At 45.1% G+C, this 25333-nt stretch overlaps 1 protein-coding gene across 5 annotated transcripts in view; it reads left to right on the top strand.

The window, feature by feature from the left end:
- CDC25C (cell division cycle 25C) overlaps window positions 1-25333 on the top strand; it is a 248824-nt gene that overhangs the window by 51426 nt on the left and 172065 nt on the right. The window contains exon 3 of one of the 5 annotated variants that reach the window (XM_085618382.1): window positions 15533-15625. The exons of 3 other annotated variants lie outside the window; for them this stretch is intronic. The gene's annotated coding sequence lies outside the window, so the exon portion shown is untranslated. Of the gene's footprint in view, window positions 1-15532; window positions 15626-15858; window positions 15888-25333 lie in introns of those variants that run through there. One more of the 5 variants, XM_085618383.1, reaches the window with a different exon arrangement.

The following is a 25333-nucleotide window of genomic DNA, read 5'->3' as shown; positions in this document are numbered from 1 at the left end:
GTGTGCCAAAGCACTTTGCGCAGACCGCTGCAAACACCTTACCCCAGTTCTGACAATCATTTACCTTGGCGACTAAGTCTTTCTGCAAACTAATGGTAAGGATCCTGTGTGCTCATTCGTTCTCCGTATTGTCTCGAAGCTACCAATGATTAGATAACCCAGAACAAGCGATATTTCTAAATGTTTATGCTTTATGCAGGAAATGATTACCATAGTGTTGGTAACAAAACCACTCTGCATAATTTGCTGTGTCTAAATATAAATCTTCAGCATCAAAAGCAGCATAATATTTCAAATCGGAATAAAAAAGCCTCTACGGCTTGGACATCCCAATCATCAGAGCGTATGTTTTGTTTCGCAACATCCCCCGTAGAAACACGAAGTACATTGGGGACATTAATCACCTCTGTCATGATTTTGAAATTTGACAGTATCCCATACAATCCCATCCAACACAGGCCAGGCGGTAATATTAACAAAAGTCTGGTCCCTCTTCATGATGTGTGTTGAGGAGTGGGGAGCCAAATTTCCATCAATTAATCTAATTGTAGATCTTTCGGTTAGATGGTGTCCATTTACTAGACGAAAAAATACAACCACAAATCCAATCTACATGAAAAAATAGATATGGGCACCAGCCAAATGTAAGTCCAAGGAGGAATAAAAAAAGTCTTTTAAACCAAACTGCTAAAATTGAAATTTTCGATGGGGCTCTCTGTTGTTGAGTTAATGTCAAATGAAAAACGTGACTGGTCAACTGCACTTGATTGTAAACCAGGCAACGACACATCTGTGGGATAAGTATACTCCGTATCTTCAACTGGACCACCAGTCGGTGGAGGCAATTAAGGATTAGTGACTGTATGCATCTCAATAGCAATGTCAGGCCTGTTGGTAGTTGCAGGAGCCAAAACAGAATTTCTCAGCATTGCTGGACAAGAGACCGCTGGAGTCATACTGAGAAGAATCGGCCACTCGTTGTAGTTTGATATTGTCCATGGAGATGTACCTGTTATCCTTGCGACCAGGAAGTGGAGGTAAAATGACTGTTCTTGTACCCTGCACACCAAGCACTGGAACCGGAGCATAATAGGGGCCGAACTCCTCCTTGTTCTCCACCTTTCCACGGACCAGGTCACCAACTCGAGGTAGCAAGCCAACTACCGAAATCTGAAGTGCAGCATTGGTTGTGGCGGGCAAGTGCTCCTTTGCAAGACTGCCTCGGGTCTCTTGTAGATTCTGTAATACAGCAGAATGATCATCTACGTCAAAGGGTGCGGCCGACGCAGTCCTGTCTAGACCATCAAGGTCCAGGACAAACCTCTTTATGCCAAAGAGCATTTCATATGGGGTCCGCCCACCCAGAGACCTTCTAAGGAGATTTTTAAGTGCACGCTGAACGCTATACAAATGGGCCAACCAGTTTCTGCCAGTACCTAAAACCCTAGCTGTCAGGGACTGCTTTAAGTCGCGGTTCATTCGCTCCACAACACTATTGCCCTCAGGCCGGTATGGAGACGAAAATTTGACTTGGACCCCTAGACCCATAGAAAGTGTGTGCACGAATCCACTGCAACTAAGATGTACTTATACGCAGTATCAGAGGAGAAAGGACCGCAGTGATCTAAATAAACACACCCAAGTGGTTTATTAGATAAGTACAACTGTGTTTGAGGTAGATGCGCAGCAGTTGAAGGTTTAATCTGCTGGCAAATGTCACAATTAAGGACATAAGCACACGTCTGTTTCTACTGACCAACCTCAGCTTAAGGACGCAGAGATAATGTAGCACAAAAAGGGTAGAAGTTAAAATGAAACCTTTTTAATCGTCATGCTTGAGAGAACCTATCTTAACTATTTAGGTAGGTTTAAACAGTCCCTCCCGTTAACCGGAAACAAGAGTGAGGGTGTTGTGGACAAATATAAGCACTACTAAGGCGTCTCAATCATAAGACCAAAACGTTAGGTGCGCCATGTTGCGGGCATTCTGCTCATGCACAGAACTATGCACAGGAAATCGGGACCTCAGTGAATTGTGGTGTACCAAAAAACTCACCTCAGTACCCAGAACCCCTATGCGACTAGAATCAGTGTCTCATTCGTTCACCGTATCATCTCGAAGCTACCAATGATTAGACAACCCAGAACAAGCGACTTAGAGTACTCTCAGGAATGGTGGGAATCAAACACCTTTTCATTACTCTTGTTGTGGACTGATATGAGAATAATAATCGGACACGGGAAAGTTTAAAATGTTTATTTTTAACTACGTGCTCTAAGGTGCAGTACTTTGTCTAATATAAGCAGGCAAATGATTACAAACAAAACCATCAGCATTGTTACAATACCATAGAAAATGAAGGGAGAAATCATAATAAAAATGATAGTGGAAAACAAGTCGTATAATACTTTGCGAACCACCCTCCCTTGGCTAGTAAACTAGTTTTATAAAACTAATAGAAGGTCTCCAGGTTTGGATGGGGAACCCCATACCTCAAAGATTAGCTTGGGTGAATCACATCACAGGATCAGCTCAGCTCTGCTCTCTGTGTCTGGAAAGGTTTTCTCCAAGTGTCTGAATCATGCATGCAAAGTGCAATATTAAAGGCACCCGAGTTTCGGATATTTGCAGCTGTGTGCGTGTTGCGTCTAGAGCGTGGTCCGATCGACATGAATTCAACAGCATACATTTTTGTTTGATCAACAACCAAGTGAAACCCTGGGGTCTACGCTGAAGTTTTACAAAATGTAAAGAACTATAATATCATTAGTGGGTCAAAAGATCCCAGATACACAAGTGAAACAAGTGAAACACCGCCTAAGAAAAATAATAATAATGGGCATATCCCTTGAAAGGACGAAATCCCTCACTCACCAGAGGTTACATGCTTCATCATTGGGATTCTCCAATCCCAGAGGAAACCCCTTGTTCCTCTGGGGGCTACAACTCCCTCACTGTGAGGGAGGAGCACACGGATGTTTTGTTGTTCAAATAAATGGGATGTACTAAATCCACAATGGCGAGCTAGTGATATAAGTGAGGGCGCAGCGCAGGAAAAAATATTTTTAGACCATGGTGATGGTGATAGTTGTCGACAACTATCACCATCACCATGGTCTAAAAAATTGTTGACTAGTGGTGCACTAACGTTTTAATTGTAGCCAAGGACGCACTATGAACAAAGCGGTGCTCTGACGCTCTTGAGCTATTTTTACTTTCACTTGCACTTTATATCACATAAATTATAAATAACAAAAATATTTTTACCTGCGCTGCGCCCTCACTTATATCACTAGCTCGCCATTGTGGATTTAGTACATCCCATTTATTTGAACAACAAAATATCCGTGTGCTCCTCCCTCACAGTGAGGGAGTTGTAGCCCCCAGAGGAACTAGGGGTTTCCTCTGGGATTGGAGAATCCCAATGATGAAGCATGTCACCTCTGGTGAGTGAGGGATTTCGTCCTTTCAAGGGATATGCCCATTATTATTATTTTTCTTAGGCGGTGTTTCACTTGTGTATCTGGGATCTTTTGACCCACTAATGATATTATAGTTCTTTACATTTTGTAAAACTTCAGCGTAGACCCCAGGGTTTCACTTGGTTGTTGATTAAGTATTCTTTGGGGGAACAAACCCTATGTGGTCTCTATAAATATTTTCCCTCAGACCCTCTGGTTGTCAAACCATTTTTTGTATTTTTTTTTTTTTTACATTTTTGTTTGACCTTGACGGCTTCTGCACACAGTGTTCAGACTAAGGTCGCGGTGCATGTCTAGGGATGTGAACAGACCGTTCTCATGTGAAGAAAGAGCAAGCAGTTTTACTTGTAACCACTGACCCAGTCCTGAGGCGGAAGCCGGGAGCTGGAGGTACTCTCACCTAGCATTGGCAAAACCATTTTTTTTAAAAAAAACATTGTGTGGTGTCACTTATTTACCTGCTGTGAAAACTGCTTTTAAATCTTTGCCAACGACCTCTTGTTGCACACAGCGGTGCAGACGCTGTTGTGCTTTCCCTGTTGACATAGCGGCCGCCATTAGCGCAGGCGCGCTCGACGGACACGCCCTTTCTCATTCCCTACTTAAACGCTGATCTTCAGCGCAACGATTAGACCACTGACCCAGTCCTGAGGCGGAAGCCGGGAGCTGGAGGTACTCTCACCTAGCATTGGCAAAACCATTTTTTTTAAAAAAACATTGTGTGGTGTCACTTATTTACCTGCTGTGAAAACTGCTTTTAAATCTTTGCCAACGACCTCTTGTTGCACACAGCGGTGCAGACGCTGTTGTGCTTTCCCTGTTGACATAGCGGCCGCCATTAGAGTAGGCGCGCTCGACGGACACGCCCACTGGAGGCCACGCCCCTTTCTCATTCCCTACTTAAACGCTGATCTTTAGCGCAACGATTAGACCACTGACCCAGTCCTGAGGCGGAAGCCGGGAGCTGGAGGTACTCTCACCTAGCATTGGCAAAACCATTTTTTTTAAAAAAACATTGTGTGGTGTCACTTATTTACCTGCTGTGAAAACTGCTTTTAAATCTTTGCCAACGACCTCTTGTTGCACACAGCGGTGCAGACGCTGTTGTGCTTTCCCTGTTGACATAGCGGCCGCCATTAGAGCAGGCGCGCTCGACGGACACGCCCACTGGAGGCCACGCCCCCCCTCCCGCCTACAAATGTGCATGCACAGGAAGCGCAGCGGACGAGCGCAGCGGGAGCGCCGTTCACGCGCCGAAGGCGCGCCTAAGGCAAGCCCGTCTGCGCCCGTCCGCGACCAGACTGCGGCCGGGGCCAGACATGCTGCCGAAATCGGAACATATGGTGGACAGATATCTTGGTCAGGTGAGGACCTAAAGGCATTCAACCCACCATCCAATTGCTGCTCTCACTCTATAGACCCAGCAACCTTTGACCCCGCCCAAACTTGTAGCAATTGCGGGATAACGTTTGACAGCGCTGCCCCCGCAATACCCCCAACCCTAAATCCCCTCCTCAAACTAACCTCAGGGCGGGCCTACTAAACTGTAGATCCCTCGTCAAACACACAGATGAGGTCTGGCTCCTACTACAAGAGAAGGATTGGGATATCCTGTTCCTAACTGAAACATGGATCAAAGAGGACAACTTGACCTCTATCGCTCTTGCTATCCCTCCGGGATTTAAAATATGCCTCGCCAACCGGCCTGGGACAAAAAGAGGCGGTGGCGTAGCTATTATTTTCAAAGAGCATCTAGTACTGACATCCTCGGCTGCCACGGCTATCCAAGGAATTGAAGGTCTTCACTTCTGCTTCCAAGTGAGCCCTCAGCTCTCACTAGCAGGACTAGTGATATATCGTCCCCCGGCCAGCGCGGACCCCATTCTAACTACCCTATTAGACACGATAGTGCAGAGCTCGCTCCTCCACCCCCTTTTCTTAGTGGTAGGTGATTTTAATATCCACATGGATAAAGCAGACTGCGCCATGGCAGAGATGCTCCGAACAACGTTAGACGCTGCCGGCCTCAGACTGATCAATGAAGGCCCCACACACACTGGGGGCCATACTATTGATCTCATCTTTGCTAATATCAAGGATGTGCGGCCTGAAAAACCTCTCCCTTTGATATGGTCAGATCATTCACTTGTCCCATTCACTCTGAACATTCGAAGTGATACCAAGGCGCCAAGTAAATGCTTCTTTATGAAAAGACAATGGAAAAAACTGACCCCTGAGTCTATGTTCCCGGTTCTGGCGCAAACCACCCCCCCCTTGACAAATAATCCCAATATGGATGCTTTACTACTCAATGAATGGATAGGAGGGATGGTTTCTTCTATTGCCCCAGCCTCTCGGGCTTTATCAAAAAGAGAATCCCCCTCAGCTCCCTGGTTTACGCAGGAACTTAGAGAGGAGAAAGCGGCTTGTAAAAAACTGGAAAGACTCTGGAGAGAAAACTACGGCTTAGAAGAAAAAACTAGATATAAGGAAGCATCAAAAAAATTCCGAAAAGCCATTAGGAATAATAAAAAGCGCTTCTACGCGGACTCGATTATACAGGCAGAACAGTCCAGCAAACAAGTTTTTAAAGTAGTACAGTCCTTCCTCAAACCTCAATGCATTGAAAGAGGTTGTTCCCACACCATTACTTTGCGAGCAAATTTCAGAATACTTCGATCATAAAATTAAGAAAGTATATGACTCCTTTGGCCCAGTAATAAGTACTGTGAAACAGGACACAGCGAACAATGGCGAGACAGGAGAAACCCTCACCCAGTTCGCGCATATCCCTCTGAACGAGGTGAGGCAAGAACTCAGCCGCTGTAAATCCGGCTCCCCTGATGACCCCTGTCCTGCTAAACTATGGAGTGCCATAGCGGACTCTGTAGCGCCCACACTTCAAAGTATCTGGAATTCTTCCATCACGTCAGGAATCTTCCCTGACGTTTGGAAGCATGCCACTCTCCTTCCCCTAAAGAAAAAACCAAACGGGGACCCAGATGACCTCACGAATCTCCGCCCAATATCCCTTCTAGCCGCCCCGGGAAAAATGCTGGAAAAAGTGATACAACGCCAATTGAGTAAATTTGTGGAAACCAACAACATTCTCCATGAAACTCAATCTGGCTTTCGACCCGGTTTCAGCACAGAAACAGCGCTCCTAGAGGTAGCCGAGTCAGTGAGGTGGTCGATGGATGCAGGAAGTTCAGCTATGCTGGTACTCCTGGATCTGTCGGCCGCCTTCGATACGGTGGACCACGCTAGACTACTCTGCCGGCTGGCAGAGATAGGCATTCAAGACAACGCGTTGAGGTGGATAAACTCCTATCTATCTCAGAGAACGCAGAAGGTGGCACTTGGGACGATTTCTTCCACACCTAAAACCCTCAACTGTGGAGTCCCGCAGGGCTCGGCCCTCAGCCCTCTCTTGTTCAATATCTATCTGGCCCCCCTTTTTACGCTAATTGCCAACTGGGGTGTTAAGGCAATTTCTTATGCCGACGACACCCAGTTGGTATTTCCATACTCTGAGATGACACAGGAATCCTTCGCAAACTTTAAAGGCTGTCTCCAGGACATTGCTCACTGGATGAATATTAACAAACTAAAACTAAATGCCAATAAAACCGAAGTTATCTTTTTCGGTAAGGGTCCCACCCCCGCCCCAGAGCTATGGTGGCCGGTGGAGATGGGGCCCCCCCCCCTTGCCCAGTCACTCGGCAAAAAACCTTGGAGTGAGATGGGATGATAAAATGTCTTTCACTTCCCATATCCAACAAGTGGCTGGTTGCTGTTTAAGTAAACTAAGAAACCTCCGAAAATTTCTTAAACTTCTACCAGAGAGCTGCAGAAGAATGGTAGTCCATGCAACGGTCACCTCACGGCTTGACTATGCCAATGGTCTATACCTGGGCCTCCCAAAATTCCTAACCCATAAACTGCAGGTAGTTCAAAACGCGGCTGCGAGGCTGCTACTGCGAATTCCTTTCAAGCAGTCAGTCTCTCCGCATCTTCGAACCCTGCACTGGCTCCCTGTGGTCAACCGGATAAAATTCAAAGCTCTGACGCTTGCGTTCAGATCTTTGCATGGCTCCTGCCCACTTTACCTAAAAAAACGCCTTCCAAGATATTCCCAAAACCGTGCATTACGGTCAAATGACCGTGTCCTACTGGTCGTCCCACGAGCAAAAAAGGCCTGCCTTGGCGGTCGTACCTTTTCAGCAAACGTCTCCGTTCTGTGGAACTCCCTACCTCAAGCAATCCAGCAGGCTCCATCTGAACCCTGCTTTAAGAAGATGCTAAAGACCTGGCTCTTCTCCCAGCCACGCTAGGTCTTCTATCTCTGCCCCAGGACTTCTGTGGTTCCTCTAGCGCCGGGACACCTCCTCGTGAGGTAGCTGTTCGCGCTTTATAAAATCCAGTATTATTATTATTATAACAGCTACCTGTAGTGTCGTGTGCAAAAGCAGCAGAGTGGCAAGATGGCATTTGGCTTCTAAAATGCTTATGCTAACATAGCAATGTGTGTACGTAGAACCCTGTCTCCACTACACAGGTAAGCACCAAAGCCGATGCTGCAGTGCTTCCCTGTTATCAAGCCCGTGCTCTCCTGCAGCCATCCCTGTATTCAGCAGGCCTTACTTCCACCACTTCGGCAGATTTCTGTCAGGGCTGTACCCATGCATACCTTGGAGCATGTTTGAATACTCTTCCGTTCCATCCCTGACTGGATTTTGGCACCAGTTGAAAGCACGTCAATCAATGCAGGCAGAGTTCAGTTGTAGATTTGTGATCAAATTTTTTCATAATGGCAGCAGTGTTTTACGGATGTTTAAGTGGATTGTTTCTGGCGGCTGCAGGAGCCTTGTAATTTGGTGGCCATCTTGGAGCTCATCCGATACTTCCCACAGTGGCCATCTGGATTTGATCTCATTGTTTACAGATCTGATACTGGTTTAGGTATTTTGTGAGCATCTACACAGGATACCACCAGCATCTAGAATAAGAGCATGGATCACGTGCCCAAGGAGATCAGGCTGATTGACTACTTCTTTGTTTGGTTTGTTTCACCTCATGTTATTTCTGGTTCCTAACTGACATTTTGGAACCCTGTTTAGCAACTTTAGGGTGTGCACATGTAGTTAGCAGTTCTCTCCTTGTTTGGGGATTTTAGTATAGTCCTCTTTGGGTTGGCTTACAAAGCCTTTCATCTGGAGTCACCTTTCATTTTCTAAGGCAAACCGGTGACCTGCAAATACTTTTCCTAGTTGCAGTTACTTTTGCTGATAAGATTATTGAACTACAGCTCTATCCTCTTTAGAGCCATGAGGTGTGTTTCTTGAAGACAAAGTGGTGCTCCAGTTATAAAATATGTAATGTTAATGTGTCCTCTATAAACACACTTTTTTTTTAACTGAATTTCAAATTTTGTGTAATTCGTTAAAACGTTTGCATTACACAAAATATTTTAAACCTGCTTCAAACATCACAATTTCAGACCCCAAAACCAACTTTAACTGTTATCAGTCAAGGAGTAGTATAGGAAAAATTCTTAATTATTGTTTGAAATGAAATTAAGAATACAATAGCATAGTTACCATTGACGGTCGCACCCATGTGGAATCTCTCTATGCAGATGATGCACTTCTGTATGTCCACCAGCTGGAAGAAGCGAAAAACGGTTTTACTGGAAGTGTTGCACTCCTTTGAAAAGATATCAGGCATCCACATCAATTGCCGAAAATCGATCATCTTCCCCCTGGCTGCTCTGGCATGGGGAGATGTATAGGACCTCCCAGTGGTGGACTTCAGGTGGGAGACCGACCATTTCCGAAATCTGGGCATGCAGGTGACACATCGACCTGAAGCCCAATATGCACTAAACATGGGAGAGATCATCACGGGTTTGACAGAATCAATCAGTTTCTGGAATAGACTCCCCCTCTCAATTATGGAACGAGTCGCACTAACTAGGCTGGTCATGCTCCCTTGGTGCCTTTATGCACTTCAAAATATGTTCTGCAACATCCCGAACTGCATATTTGGCACATTGAATAAATTATTAGTTTCACTAGTATGGGCCGGAGGACGTAGTAGGGTGAAATTAAACTTAATCAAACTGGACATGGATTCTGGGAGGCTAGGACTCCCGGACTTTAGGCTTTATTATTTCGTCGGATTATTGCAGTATGCTGCACAATTGTGCATGGAGGGTCACAACATGGAAAATGCACTGCCAGCAGACTGGAACAGAGGTACAGCTCAATCAAAGTACTTGAAGACGGGAACACGGGTCCCCAGGACATGCCCATTTGTAATCCGACAGGTGGCGGCGTTGTGGGCGCAGGCTGTCTCTCTGGTTATCCGCATGGCACCATATACCAACTCACTTTCATTACAATGGTTGCAGGGGTTTCACCAAATACAATCAGTCATGGAGATCTCCAAATGGCATGAAGGGGGATGCACGATAGCTGGGGATCTATATACGAATGGGACATTTCTGACCTATAATAAGCGATGGAGTTGTTGCAAATCCCTGAAGGTCACTTCCTACAATATACCAAAATATCACACACCGTTCGGGAAAGATGGCCTTCTTTTCCTAATGTCAGAAGAGGGTCGTCTGAAAGTAGTACGCACAGACTAGAACGCAGAACAGGATCTAGAGGAGTGGGGACACATGCTGGAAGGACTGCAAAGACCAGACACTCAACCAGAGGCAGACTTGTACGAAGGACAGCTATCACAACCCACCACCCCCACACCAAATGCCATGTCTGTAGAATGTTCTGACTCCCACACATAGTAAAGACCTTTATTGCTGGGCAGTGAGGGCCCCCTTTCTGGCCAATAGCCCTCCAAAGATCATATGACACCTGTCCTAAAAATGAATAGACCTATGGTAAACTTGTTTAGATATTACCATCACTAGTAGCTTCCACAAGTTGCTGTTGTTCTCACTTTTTAAAAATCTTTTGTACTTTATAGGTCTCGCCTAGCTATTGCGTTTACGCAATCGCTATGCGAGACTCTAGTAAGAGGGGCATTTCAAAGTGCTCCCAAAAGTGGATTGCATGGCGAGCACGCGCACAATCACGTGCATCGTGCCGCCATGCAATCCGTTTGGGGAAGCGCTTCAGCCCACTGGCGCCCTCGGCATCATACTTCAAAGGGTCCGCTCCCCCGCCTGGAATGCGCTCCCCCACCAAGCGCGCGCGCCACGCTCCGCTGCGTCTCGCTGTGACAAATTTGCTTTCACTTTCGTGCGGTGGGCGCTCGCTCGCGTCCGGACCACTTTAGAAGCCGGGCTTGTCTTGTTTTCTTCGTAATACACATTTTTCTAGTAAAGCTTTCATATTTCACCATCTCGGCCTCCAAAAAAGCCTGGCAGTTACAGTGCGGTACACCGTGCTTTCAATGCTTTTGCGGCACACAGTTTACGAGAACGGCTTTCTTTTCACTGTGAGGCTATTTTAAAAACAAACTTGCCTTCCTTTTGTCACACGAGGAACACAAAGACTTTGCTCCTCTGAATTTGAGTGCCACAGTGCCTTACTCACAACACAGTTGCCTGCATTCTGGCCGCTCCATTTCTGGATCGAAGAGGTGTGTTCCCCATAAATTACCCTAATACCCTTTAAGAGAGTGCGCACATGTTTTTCTAGTAAAGCTTTCACATTTCACCATCTCAGCCTCTGGAAAAAAACCAGAAGGTAGTATGTGTATGCATGTGTTAGCTAACTTTGTTTCAGGATATTTCTCTTCTTTTCGTACTTTGGCCCGTCGTCGTTGCTTGTTATGAGCCATCTCTGCCAGTCACACAAAAGTAATAAACTTGCCACGCCCTTTTCACAAGCCGTGTTGTTCATTCAAACCACACATCGTAGTCCACTCTTCGAACAATGCCAGCCCACAAATATTTGGGGCATTTAGCGGCCATTTGCCACCTTACTCACAGAGAAATACAGCACTTGTGTTCATGCTTTGAAAATCTGACTGGAAGAGCCAGGCACCAGTACTTAGGAACTGACTTATAAAATATCCTTTATATTATTTTTTTTAACTTGCCAGTTATACGTCGGCCTTAATAAAAATGTAGCAATAGTTTACATTGTTCTAATCAGCCTTAAAGTGATGATTCCCTTCTGTTTGATACTGCGGGAATTTTATTTTACAAGCAGGCAATACTGGCTATAACTGATTGCCCTATTTCTTTTGCTGGCCTTGACTAAAAATTACTGGCTGTCAATAACCATACCTCTGCTCAAAAGCTAGAAGGTGGTGGCTCTAGACGGTTGGGAAACAGATTATCTTTATTTTATTCAATACAAGGGTTTACTATCATTTTTTGCGAACAGTAAATAAAAACGGACTTGTCTCCTTTCCAATTGGGGGTCAAGTAATACATGGAGGATTCAGCCTTGATTTAGACGTCTCTGGAGAGCAGGCAAAAATGATGCTTGGCTGGGATATTTCTTGTAGGGTTTGTCCAGCTCTGGCTCAAAGCTCTCTTGGCAATCTGTGGGTTTTTCAGTAGCTTGTGAACCATACATGGGAAACCGATGTTTACTTGTGTTTGCTCTTTGTATCCCTTTCATTTTGAAGGTACCGTGAGTGTCCCTTTTCAGTATCTCCAGCTGCTTCCCATTCGAACCCCACCTCCTGTCCCCTTACGTTCCCGAAGTTATACTTGCTTGGAAATCAACAAGAACTTCATTTTTATTTGCTGACCATATATTAAACCCCATGCTTCCTCTCAACACAGGTGTTTTTCAAAAGGCTCATGGAATTACGCAAATATGTTTTATTCAATTCGTGCCTTGCTGCACATGTGATCTAACTGGTGTTTTAAATTGTTTTCTTCTTTTTTAGTTGTTTTCTTACACCTGGTTTTTCGGGGGCAGAGAACATCAACAATGTGTTTAGCTTAGAATTATAACAATAACGTTAACACAGCTAGGTTTTAAGAACAATACAACTGAAGACACAAGATATAGCACATATGTAGCAACACAAGTCCACTATTGGTACATGTATACAAAAATTCCCAGAAACTACTTGCACCATTTTGCTTATGGGGGCTTATTTGCATGTTTGTGTAGGGTACATTCATCTGGGCATTGAGTTTCAAAGAGGCGCCCAACTCTATAAAACGGCTCCTACCTATTTGGCTTTCTTTTCCATCACCAAAAAGGCAAAGCTATCCACACAGTTCCACAACACACAATTCAACTCCACACATTTCCTATCCACACCACATAATCCGACACCAAACCACATAATTTAACTCGACAACACAATTACTCAACACACCACATACATCTAATTCACACCACAAAATTCCACATCCTGCCACAAACTTCAGCAGCACACCACATAATTAAACTCCTCTACATACCACTCCATAACACAAAATGCCATTCAACATAATTGCACTCCTTAACACACAATTCAGCTACACATAATTCCAGTACACTCAATACCACATAATGACTATCCTCATATTTACACTGCACACCATGCCACACAATTCCACTACACAAATCCACTCCACACCATTCGACAACTAATAATTCCCATCCAACCTACATAATTCAACTACACACCACATAACATGTGGGAAAAGACATTGTCATTTACAGCGCCAATAGCTCTAACTCAAGCAAATGCGAGACCTATTGCATTTCCAATGCTTGTTTATATTATGTAACTTCTGCATCCCGATTATAATGAACATTACTTCACAAAATAGCGCCTGGGTGTGTAAACCTTTGTGCACCACATATTCCAAGATGTAAACCTTGCAAATAGCCCTATGGGCAGATTATGAGAATTGTAAGATGTGCATGTTTTTTGTAACAATGTAGTGCTGTAATAAGAAGTAAAAAAAAAAAAACAAAAACAAAAAAAAAAAAAATAGGATACATTTGACTCCCAAATGTGCTTCTCAATGCCATAACACCTTAAGCTCAACAGTGTTCAAAAGTTTTAAAAGTCCTGTGATCAATTGAGGGTTGTGACACTTGAAGTAAACTGAGATTAACTTGACACTGCTTCCAATACCCGGTCTTAAAAATAAATGGTTTTAGTAGAACCTTTCTTTCTTGATAATAGCAGAAACAACAAAAATTATGTATATCAGTGGTTCGTGCTTATAGTTGCAAAACCAACTACCAGTTTGTTATTGGCTTTGTATTTTTTCCCCAAGTGAAAATAAAGCAATTATCAGGTAGCTTTTTCTTATAAAGAAACTTGGGAAGATAAGATTGTAGTTCACATTGGATTATATGAACTGAAATCAAATTTGGCTACTTTCTTGCGGGATAGCATGCTATAGAACCTGCTTCAAAAAATTTTGATTTTACAGCTCATGTTAGTGCTGTTTTGATCAATTGAATGGCCATTTCCTATAATGGAGTTGTCACTGTGCATTAGTGCCTTGTTTGCTTCCATGCCCAGTTTTTTTGATCAGTTTCCCGGTTGGTGATGAGCTGTTTTCAAACAAATACTTTTAAGCTACAATAGAGTAATGTCACCAGCAGATCAAATGAGGTATAACTACCAATGACTGTTTTTTAAGACCTTAAATTCCATTCTAATCAGAGGGTTAGGAGAAGATTGAGGTAGGAAGAATATGCGAAAAGTTAAACTGTTCCAGAACAAACCAGTGGATAAGTTTCCCTACAAAGGCCATGTTTTCATGGCTGAGAAGGGGTAGTACTTAAATTGGAATACCTTCAGTATGGGTCCAAGGTGAGAAAGGAATCACCATCATGCCATTTTTACCACAGTATGGCTCTACAGCAGGTAGAAGGTGCTTGGCCCTATTCCAGTCTTTTCCAGCAAGGCTGGTTCATCACCATGTTGTAGCAATAAACATTGCTGTGACTACCTAAACAAGGCACCTCAGTCTTTTAACTTCTAATTTACAGATATGCAAGAGCCTTTGCATATGAGTGGAAGGGGGTGCAAGCACACAGCCTGCTTGAGCCCTCTAGTTTTATGGTTTTAGCGTTGGTGGCATTTCCCAACTGAATTCACGCTCATGTGTCTTGGTAGAGTAGTTGTAATGTCGTCTGTGAGATGGGCAAAGCACCCTAATTCTCATGCTTTGCTTTCTTTGTCGCATGATCCTGAATAGCCAATAAAAAATGGTTGTAAAATCCAAGGGAGAAGCATACACTAGAATGTTAGTGGTTTAAGAAAAATATTCACAATGCTAAACCACTTGGCAGTGATTAAGAGAATTTATTTGAAGTGGGCCACCACACATTAAATCAGTTTTTTAAGCTCTTTTTAGTTTGTGACGAGACCGAGCTGGTCAACTTAATATCACCACAGTTTATCTTGTTGCTTAAATTCAAAGTGGAAGCACTGGCAGGGTTCATTTTAACTGTTCTTTTTTCTTAATTGTTGAATGGCAAGCCAATTTACCATAGACTTGTTTTGATATACCATTTTCTTAGCAACCCATACATTGAAAACATGGAAAATTCTTGTTTTACAATCTATTCTGTATCGTAAAATTGTTGATTAGCTGAACAAAAGCAATGGTGTAGTTCAAAACTGCCATCCTACTTCTAGAGGCATGTGCATAGTTCATTGCAATGTCAGATTGAACCTGGCATTTCAATGCAGAGAAATTGATTGGTTGTATTGTTGTTAGGTATTGAGGTCTGTCTACACAGGATTTCCCAGACCCTGTTTTGTCCTTCACTATAGCCATTGTCTGGAGTGCTGGCTGTCCAATTAACATTAAAGTTTATGCTTAACATTGGTATATTTAGGAAACTTTATTTTGAGCTTGTACATCATTGTAAGTAGTTATCCAACGACTGAACTTTCTCATGATGTGTCTAGTTAATATACACCCTTACATAAACATTAATGAAAACCAAAGAACTACCATTGGCTGCTATCTGTAATTCCACTTCCAGAGCTTGTGAAAATGCACAATTTAAAGTCATTTGGCACATCTTTTCTTTGCAGTTTGATATCTAACAAGTTAAATGAACGATCTGTACATTTTGTCTCCTGCCTCCAGATATTGTGGTGGATCATAAAAACAATGACCTCTGTAACCATGTGGAGCCTGTCCAACTCGTGTTGATTCCCGGAGGAACTGATCAATATAAATGTATGCTACCTACTAGTTCGATTGTGGAAATTGTCCCCCCCTGATTTACTTTGTGCTGAAACAAGCCTTTCGTCTTCTAAATCTGCTTTTATCCATCCAATTATGAACACTACAGTCGTCCCTTCTCCTCTGAACAAGAAATTGTAAAGTTTTTTCCCCCAAAGTTAAAAATCAGAAGGACCGTTGGCTGATCTTAAAAACTGCTTGGTTAAGACTTAATGCAACTTGGGATGGCCTAGTGCTGATTGTGACCCATATTGAGGTATATTGCACTGCCTTTTGCTTTGTCACTACATTTCCAGTTTGTAGAAAATACTTTTATGGGTGAAATCTTTATTGGCTCATTCTTGTTCCAGCCTCATTTCTACTGTGGCCTGTAATGCTGATCTGCACGTTCATGTTTTCTTCCCATTTAAAACTCGTTACAGATTGAAATGGTGAAATATGTTACCCTTCTTGGACGCATCAAAAGGGCCTTTCAAAGTGTAACCTCTAGCTGCTCCATTGAACAGTTGACAGCATGTGACATGTGGAGAACTCTGTGGGCGTGATCCTTTTTTAGTTATATTTGTTTAAATGACATTATGCCAGTGCTGCTCTGCCAGTGAGAAGGTAGCACCACCTATTTTTGCATTTGTGCTTTACCTGATAGCGTTCCTTATGTGCGACATTGCTGCGTTTTCTGTGTATTCACTAATAAGAGCAATTCTTCCCTCCTATGGCTACAACTCGTGTCCTTGACCTCTGTGTGGTGTACACCATTTCTCTTTATTTACTGGTGGTGTTAATTCAGTACACTCCATTTCATAGTGCTTAACTTCAGGTTCCCATCAACAAGCAGCCAAGTTGAACAATGATACAAGAATCAATTTTTAAACTCCTTAAGAGACTTCTATCTTGGCTAAGCCACCTCATCAAATCAAGCCCTCTTATTTTTTTTTTCTTTATTAAACTGTCCGCTGGAATTCTTAAAGTATCAGTTGTACCTTACTGGAGGCGGTCAGACGTTCTGGATCTTTTAATGGGCAGTCTTCACCTGTAATCTTCCACATGTTGAGATATTAATGTTTTTTCTAATGTCAATTCTCAGTTCCTTTAGTCTGTTTTCATGAATGTTGAGAAATACTTGTGGATTACATAACCTAGTTGACGGGCCTAAACTTTTTAGGTCCCGTGCTCACTGCGCCACTGGATTCAAGCTAACCTGGCCGATAAGAGGTGATGCCCCGAAACCGGTCCCAGGATGCTTGTTTCCGGTCCTGGAAGGGCATGGCTTGGCCGTTTAGGTTGGACTGTTCCCATAAGGAACAGTATCAAGACTGATTTGCATATGGCTGGGTCCAAACTGGGGTTGTGTGGTGAGCAAAAGAATGATGGATTTAACCCAGATCCTTGTGATTGGGGGGGTAAATGTTTGCATTGTTCAGCATTCCGTCTATCAATTGTTTATTTTGCATAAAAATAAACCTTGACAAAGCCAATACTTTGCATTGGTGAGACCTATTGGCTTTGCCATTGCTTGTTTCACTAAGTTGTTCAACCTTCTCCTTTTTACCTGCGATTTCTAGTTCGAGTTTTTAACTGTTAATGCAATCTGATTCTTTCTGTGAGACTGTTATTTGCTTCTTCTGATATCTGATTTTCTGTTCTTTTTGACCATCTGTTCACCCTCCCAAAGTTTTGATGATTGACACATTCGGCATACAGAGTGTTGCCCACACCTGTTTTGCGGACTTAAATCCTTCACTAAACTATGTTACACTCTATGCAGTGTGCATGGTTTGTTCTGGGTAAGTCAAATGAAGCAGTTTGACTAACTCGGTGTCAATATAGGTGGACATCTTGTGTAAGATCTTAACCTGAGCTTCAATTGTAGATATTGGATAGGCCTTACCTTTTGAATTCCCCAAACATCAGGCTGGATCTGGAAACTTTTAAGTGAGCAGTACCCCTGCGCGCCGTCGGGTGGCTCCGTTCGGCTCCGCGTGATGTCGGAGGCATAGTTGGCATCGGTTATGACATCGCGGTAACCTATATAGGCTTCACGCAGGTGCGCGGACGTCAGTTCTTTTCTTTCTGCGCCAGCTAAGCACTGATCTGGAAAAAAGAAACCCTTCTGTCTGTCTTTGACAGTTTCTTCGATTTTATTTATGTATTTATATTTTTCTTCTGTGTCGTGGTATGTCTTCTATAAGGAAGGGGTTTAAACCATGTGGTGCCTGTCATCGTGCCATGTTGGTGATCAACCCCCGCCTCGTCTGTCTCTGGGGCCTCAAGGGTGACCATAAAACATAGTTGTGCCCTGACTGTCTGTTTATGGCTCTGAAGGCCTAGTGAGAGTGAGTTATGAAGCATCTTGCGGCCCAGCAGTCGACACTGGCCAGTCACAGTCCAAGGAGATCCTGTTCCCATTCAAAGAAGTGGGTCGTGGGACCGCTCTAGGAGCCCCAAGTCCTCTTCCTCTCTCTAGAGGTCTTAGGGACACTCAGATGAGGCACAAGAAGAAGTCCAAGCGGACTTAATCTTCGCCTCATCTGTCGTCTGTCTACGAGAGGGGTAAGGAGCACCGACGCTTTAGGCATGGTTCTGTGGAGCTGGAGCCAGGTTAGACTTTGCACCTCCCTGCTTTTCTGTTAGCCGAAGCTACCCCCACTCAAAGGAATTTTGAAGCCATGCGCCATGTATTTGAGCAGGCTGACCCTTCTGGTGAGCCATCCTGCCCTGCCGGGTAGGAGGGGGCCCCATCGGATTGGATGCTGTCTGCTCCAGCCATTTCGCAGGTGGGGCCTCATGGATCCGATTTTGGATCCGGTTCGACGCTTGTCGTACCAAAACGACCTTCCCCAGACGTCGGACCTGAAGTATGTGCTTTTGGCGCCAGCCCCATTCTTTTTCCCTCACGACTCAGTCAAACCTGTGTCACTCTACGTCGACTCTGGCAGAACAGAGAGGTTCTATGTCGTTGCTTGGGCATTTTGAGGAAGATTAAGGCATGGGTGAGGATTGGGTTCAGGTCTATGGACCCTTTAGAACATCAAATAGGCATTCCAGTGGAACAGAGACTGGTATGAGGAACTTGGGGAGGCCAGTGGACTGGACACATCCCCTAGGTACTAGCATGCTCTCTCCACCGACTGTGGCTATGGAGGAGGGGGCTTCATATGCCATGGTGGTAAGCAGGGCAGCTGAGGTCACTAATTTCTTGACTGAAGTACTTCAGCCCGGGGCATCCTCGTTCAAACCCCTATTGCCCTTTAATGAAGCACTGACTGATGTCCTTCTAGGCATGTGGTCCAACCCTAGTACAGGGGCTCCTGTGAACAGGACAATTGCACAGCACCATCACCCTGCTTCGGGTGACCCAAAGTTTCTCAGCCAACACCCCACCCCTGAGAGCTTAGTGGTGCAGAATTCGAAGTCCCATGGCGTGTTCCCTACTGCTCCCCCAGATAGGGAATCCAAGGTGCTGAACACACTTAGAAAGAAAATGTTTTCTCCTGCTAGTCTGGCATTGTGGTCAGTAAATACTGCATGTTTATTGGGACATTTCACCCACACTTTTTGGGAGACAGTTGCGCATTTGCTGCCACAGGTGCCTGCATAGGCCCGGGCCGTACTCTCCCAGGCGGTGAAGGATGGGAGGGATGCAGCACAATTCTCCATTAAGTGTGGTTTAGATATGACTGACTCGCTGGGCAGAGTGGTTTCGTCGACTGTGGCCTCACGGTGCCACGCCTGGCTAAGACCATCTGGCTTCTCTGGTACTGTCCAGGCTAATCTCATGGACATACTTTTTGACGGATCTCGTCTCTTTGGTGAAAAAGCTGCCGTGGAGCGCTTCAAGGATTCTTGTGCTACGGTCAGATACTTGGGCATCTCAGTTACACCTCGTGACGAGTCTATCTTTTGCCCCTCTCGTGGCAGTGGTAGGGGTTTTCAGCCATGTCAACCGTATCCCAGTCAATGTCCTGCGCAGACTCCCCAAGTTGTGGAAGGACTTGGATGCTGTTCACTTCGACCTCGGAACGGTAGACAGAAGTAGTCTGCCACCCAGCCCTCAGCAGCTGCAGCCTCCAAGCACTCCTAGTTTGAGTCTGCAACACCATTCCACTCCACTCTGAGGGAGAATTCATCACCATCTCATCCGCTGGATGTCCATAACTTTAGACAAATGGTTCTTGCAGATCATTCAGGGCGGCTATTCTCTGCCTTTCGTTTTCCTCCTCCTATTCTGCTAATTCAAGAACGGTTGGCGAAGTATCATCTAACTTTGCTTCAAGAGGAAGGGACAGCTCTCCTGGCCAAGGGAGCTGTAGAGAGGGTTCCAATTTCATCAGTAGGCAGTGGTTGCTATTCCCACTACTTTCTGATTCCGAAAATGGACAAAGTATTGAGGCCCAGTTAAGATCTTCGGACCATCAATCTCTTCCTCAACAAGAAGTTCAAGATGCTCACGTTGGCTCAGGTCTTGTCTGCCCTAGACCAAGGAGACTAGATGGTAGCATTGGACTTGCAGGATACATATTTCAACATCCCCGTCCTGCCTGGCCACAGATGTTACCTGCGGTTCAAGGTATGCCACGAGCGCTTTCAGTTTACTATGCTACCTTTTGGCCTTACCAGCACCCCTCGGGTGTTCACCAAGGTGATGGCGGTGGTCGCAGCTCATCTGCGCAGGTTAGGGGTTTTAATCTTCCTGTACCTCGATGACTGGCTGTTGAAGGCGTCCTCGCCCCAGGCTGTCATCTCCCACCTCCAGACTACGGCTAACCTCCTGCATTTGCTGGGGTTCACTATCAACATGCCAAAGTCACGCCAAACTCTTTCTCAGACGCTCCCTTTCATTGGAGTTGTTCTGGACACAGTGCAGTTTCAGGCCTATCCTCCCGAGCAGCGAGTCCGGATATTCAGGATATGATACCAATGTTTCAGCCTCTATCCTGGATATTGATGAGACTGACCCTGAGGCTGCTGGGCCTCATGGCCTCCTGCATCCCATTTCTGAACCATGCCAGATAGCTTATGAAGGCTCTGCAGTGGGACTTAAAGTTCCAGTAGTGCAGCATCTGGGGAATTTCTCTGACATGGTCCAGATCTCGGAAGGAACTGCAAGAGACCTGCAGTGGTGGTTGACAAATCGCAATTGGGTCAGTGGCAGACCCCTCTCACTTCCCCAACCAAATCTTACAGTAGTGACCGATGTGTTACTCCTGTGATGGGGCGGCCATCTGGGAGAGGTGGAGATCAGGGGACACTGGTCTTCGGTGGAGTTGGGGCTCCACATCAGTTTGTTGGAGCTTTGGGCGTTCCGTTTGGCATTGAAAGCATTTCTTCCCTCTGTCAAAGGGAAGTTAATGCAGGTGTTCACGGACAACACTACCACCATGTGGTACTGCAACAAGCAGGGCGGGGTGGGGTCGTGGACCCTTTGTCGAGGGGACCTTTGTCTCTGGACATGGCTGAGGCAGCAAGGCATAGCCCCGGTGGCTCAACTGGCAGGTTCTCTGAATGCCTGGGCAGATGAACTCCGCCATCGATGCCTAGCGTATTACGAAAGGTGTCTCCAGTCGGAAGTGACGCAAGGTCTTTCAGCAGTGGGGAGAGCCTTGGTGAGATCGGTTTGCCTCCAAAGAGAACGCCCAATGTCAGCAGTTTTGCACGCTGGAGTTTCCAAGGCAGCTATAGCTCGGTGACATTTCATCACGGGTGAAACTCAGGCCTCCTGTAGGCCTCCTGTATGCCTTTCTGCCCATACCACTTCTGCCCAGAGTTCTGAAGATCAAGAGCAACCGGGCCCAAGTCTTTCTTGTGGCTCCAGACTAGGCGTGTAGAGTTTATTATCTCGAGCGTCTTCGAATGAGCATCTATCCTCCAATCCGGGTGCCCCTTCGGAAGGATCTTCTGTTGCAGTGTTGGAGAGGGTCCTCCACTCGAACCTGTCCACTCTCTGCCTCCGTGCATTGAGATTGAGCGGCGACAGTTGATAGCTTTTGACTTTCCTCCTGAAGTTTGTAATGTTGTTTTGGCAGCCAGGTGGCCCTTCACCGTTGGCAAAAATTTGTAAAATATTGTACTGAAAGGTCTGTTGACCCTCTTTGTGCCTCTCTATCTATTATCCTTCTTTCCATTCTTAGCCTTGCCCAGCAGGGCTCTTCATTGGGTACTCTCAAGGGTTGTCTTTCAGCTCTTACTGCTTTCTTGCGGCTGCCGTGCCACCCCTCCTCGTTTAAATCTGCTATTGTAAATGGATTCTTAAAGGCTTGTACATATGTTTTCACCCATGCCTTTTGTCTTGCCACAGTGGAACCTAAATTTGGTTCTCACATTTCTTATGTGCGCTCTTTTTGAGCCATTGGATAATTGTCCCCTCTGGATGCTTACCATCCAGGCAGCCTTTTTTGGTGGCAATAGCATCTGCACGGAGGGTGAGTGAGTTGCAGGCATGGTCATGAAGCCTCCTTAGGATGACAATTGGGGATAAGGTGGTGCTTCGCACCTGGGCTTCATTCTTGCCAAAAGTGGTGACATCATTCCATGTGGGTCAAAGTCACGCTGCCCACCTCCGACATCCCTATACGGAAGAGAAGCATCTCCATTGTCTGGGCCCATAAGAGTGTTGTCCTTTTACTTTGACCAGGCAAAAGAGTCCTGGTTGGATGACCAACTCTGTGGGTTACGTGGGAGCTAAAAAAATAAATAAAAAAAAAAGCCAGGCAGTGCAGAAACACCTTTTTGTGACCTTGGCGTTGGCTCAGAGTTTTTTCACAACTCTGTCCATTTTTCCAATGTTTATGCTTTTCGGAGAACTTTTGTAAAGCATACTTTTTTTATATACGTGGGAATACCTCTGGATAACCAGTCCTTTTCTATAGTAGGTTTCTATGTTTTCATTGGTATGGACACTTTTTAAGTTGGCCGCTGCTTTCTATGGGTTTTGCTTTACTCCACTGTTTTTAGTCCTTTTGTCTCCTTTCTATTCCTTCTTCAAACGCTGGTCTTACGTTCTGAGTTGTTCCACACTCTGGATGATATCATGGCGTATGAAGTTTTGGAATCCAGTCCTGTGAGTTCCAGCCACATTAGGAATATTGCATGCTTATCATTTGTGCGCATAGGAGAGATTATGGTGGTTCGTTAATAGCCGGATAACACACGTTTCACCTGTTGTAAGCACAGCAGTTTTAAAGCCCAGAGTATGCGCGTTTTCTTCGCGTTCATTTCCCTGTACATTTACGGTCTTACAAAGCTGGTTCACGTGCACGTTTCTCATGCCACCATCTTTTTTTCTCGCATGTCCACTTGATGCACGGTTCTGGTGCAGCGGCTAAGGGATATGGGAGTGGGAGGGACCACGCTGTCCCTACTAACTTCCTTCCTAGAAAATAAAGAGCACAGGTTGTTCTGGGAAGGTATGAGATCTGACAGATTCCACCTCCCCTGTGGAGTTCCACAGGGGTCGGCCTTGTCTCCAACTCTGTTTAATCTATATGTTACACCTGTAGCCGACCTCGTCAGGAAACATGGTTTCACGTTGGTATCGTGCACCGACTATTCCTAATTGATTATATCTACCACCAATCAGCGCGAAACCATTGCATGCAGATTTTTTGCATGTCTCACGGAAATCATGTCCTGGATGGGCCAGAATTATCTAAAAATAAACACAGATAAAACAGAGGTGATGGAGTTTGGGCCGGGTCTACCCGTGTGGAATCTAGCATGGTGGCCGGTGCAGGCGGGAGAATGTCCGTCCCCAGTAGATAAGGTCAGAAACTTGGGGGTCCTTCTTGACGACAAGCTCAATTTTGCTGCACAAGTCAATAGTCTTGTGTCCTCGTGCTTCTTTCTATTGAAGACGCTGAGAAAAATGTTCCCCTTCATACCCCAGGAGCTTCAAAAAACGGTAATAGTGGCTCTTTTTCTTTCGAAGCTGGACTATTCAAACGCCCTGTTCTTGGTGATCAATAGGTTTCAATAGCTGAAACTACAATCATTGCAGAACGCGGCAGCTAGGCTAATTTTAGGCCTACACAGAGGACAACCCACTTCTGATGGGATACGTTCCCTCCATTGGCTGCCCCTAAAGCAGCGCATAGAATTCAAAGCGCTTACATACGTGCATAAGGCAATTTATGGGGGGGGGGGGGGGGCTGCTGAGGACTTGGAAAGTTTCTTTGTACCCTATGTCCCGTTGCGCACCCTATGATCGGCCACTCAAGTTCTAGTCAGAGTACCCAAGATCAGAAGAGAAGGCTGGTGGGGCCGGACGATCACATACTGTGCGGCCAGACTTTGGAATAAGCTGCCCCAGTCCATGAGGCTCCAATCCAACCTTCAGATTTTCAGAAAAAATCTAAAAACTAACCTCTTCGCAGCCACATAAGCCACTAAACCCTGCTTCTCCCTGCCATTGCATTCCCAGCGCCAAGACGCTTCGGCATTCCAGCGCTTTAGTAACCTGTAAACATTCATGGTGGTTCACTTTCACGCTGTCCACGCAATTATGCGTCCTTATATGTTCGTTTCCGAATAAGATAACCTTATCTTAGAACAGGAGGCACTGTAATGCTATTCATTCGACACGACCTCAGCATGTATTTGATGTAAGATGATTATCAAAGTTAACTGGATGTGTTAATTTGATATACAACATCTAGTGAGATGTTTTGTTTGGGATTTCTACACTTTTGAGAACTACTTCGGTGGTGGAGACACTTTCGACACTACAGAAACAGCATGACCTTTGTTTGAGGCACGTTCGTTTATCTTGTGCACATTGAGCACTCTGATTCTCATATCCTTCTTTGATTCTGGTTCTTTGGATTGTGGTCTTGTATACACTTTTGAATAAGCAAGCACTTAGGGTCACCTTTAATTGGCATTATTGCATTAGCTTAAATTATTGGTCACTTTACACACGGGTAGTGACCCTGGATTTATGATGGTATGGTTTTCTTATGACAGTGTCTTATGTTTTTCTTTATAGTTATTCCCTGACGAAGAGCTGAATGCCTGAAATGCATCGGGATGGGATGGTTTAAAGGATTGATGATTGTTCCACATAGTATAAACGTATCTGCCTTCTATTGCTGACATTCAAGCGAAATGATGATTAGCACTCACAGAGCAGAATACCTATTAAAAATTAATGGTTCGCATTTGAGTACTTGTGTTCTATGTCGAACATTCTACAATAGAACAACCCCAGGAGATGGGGCCTTCTTCTGTGCCTAGGGGGACAGACCCTATCGGGCAACTCATTGTGAATTGGCTGTGGGTGTCCCAGGCCTGGACATCTGCCAGGCAGCAACATGGGCATCTTTGCACACGTTTGCAAAGCCCTACTGACTGAACAGACCGGTCCGCAGGGACGGGCATTTTGCCTGTTCAGTCCTGCAGGACTTCTTCGTGTAAGCAATCTGTTCGCAGCCCACCTTCAGGTTGGTATTGCTTGGGTATCTATTCAGAGGTAAGGAATCGGCAACTAGAAGTCTCGATCAGATGAACAAGTTACTTACCTTTGGTAACGCATTATCTGGTATAGACCATATCTAGCTGCAGATTTCTTACAGACCTAGCCATGCCTCCCAGCTCTGTGGACTCATTTGTTAGAGCAAAGGTTGTTCCCTTTTTCAGGGCCCTAGTTATGACACTCAAGAAGGTCACTTCATGGCTCCGCACTGATGGCATGGAAAAGTGAAAAGTACT

Source organism: Triturus cristatus, chromosome 7, assembly GCF_964204655.1.
Source record: "Triturus cristatus chromosome 7, aTriCri1.1, whole genome shotgun sequence".
Classification (NCBI taxonomy): Eukaryota; Metazoa; Chordata; class Amphibia; order Caudata; family Salamandridae; genus Triturus; species Triturus cristatus.
The sequence above is the reverse complement of the archived record's forward strand: the minus strand, read 5'-3'. Positions and strand labels throughout refer to the sequence as shown.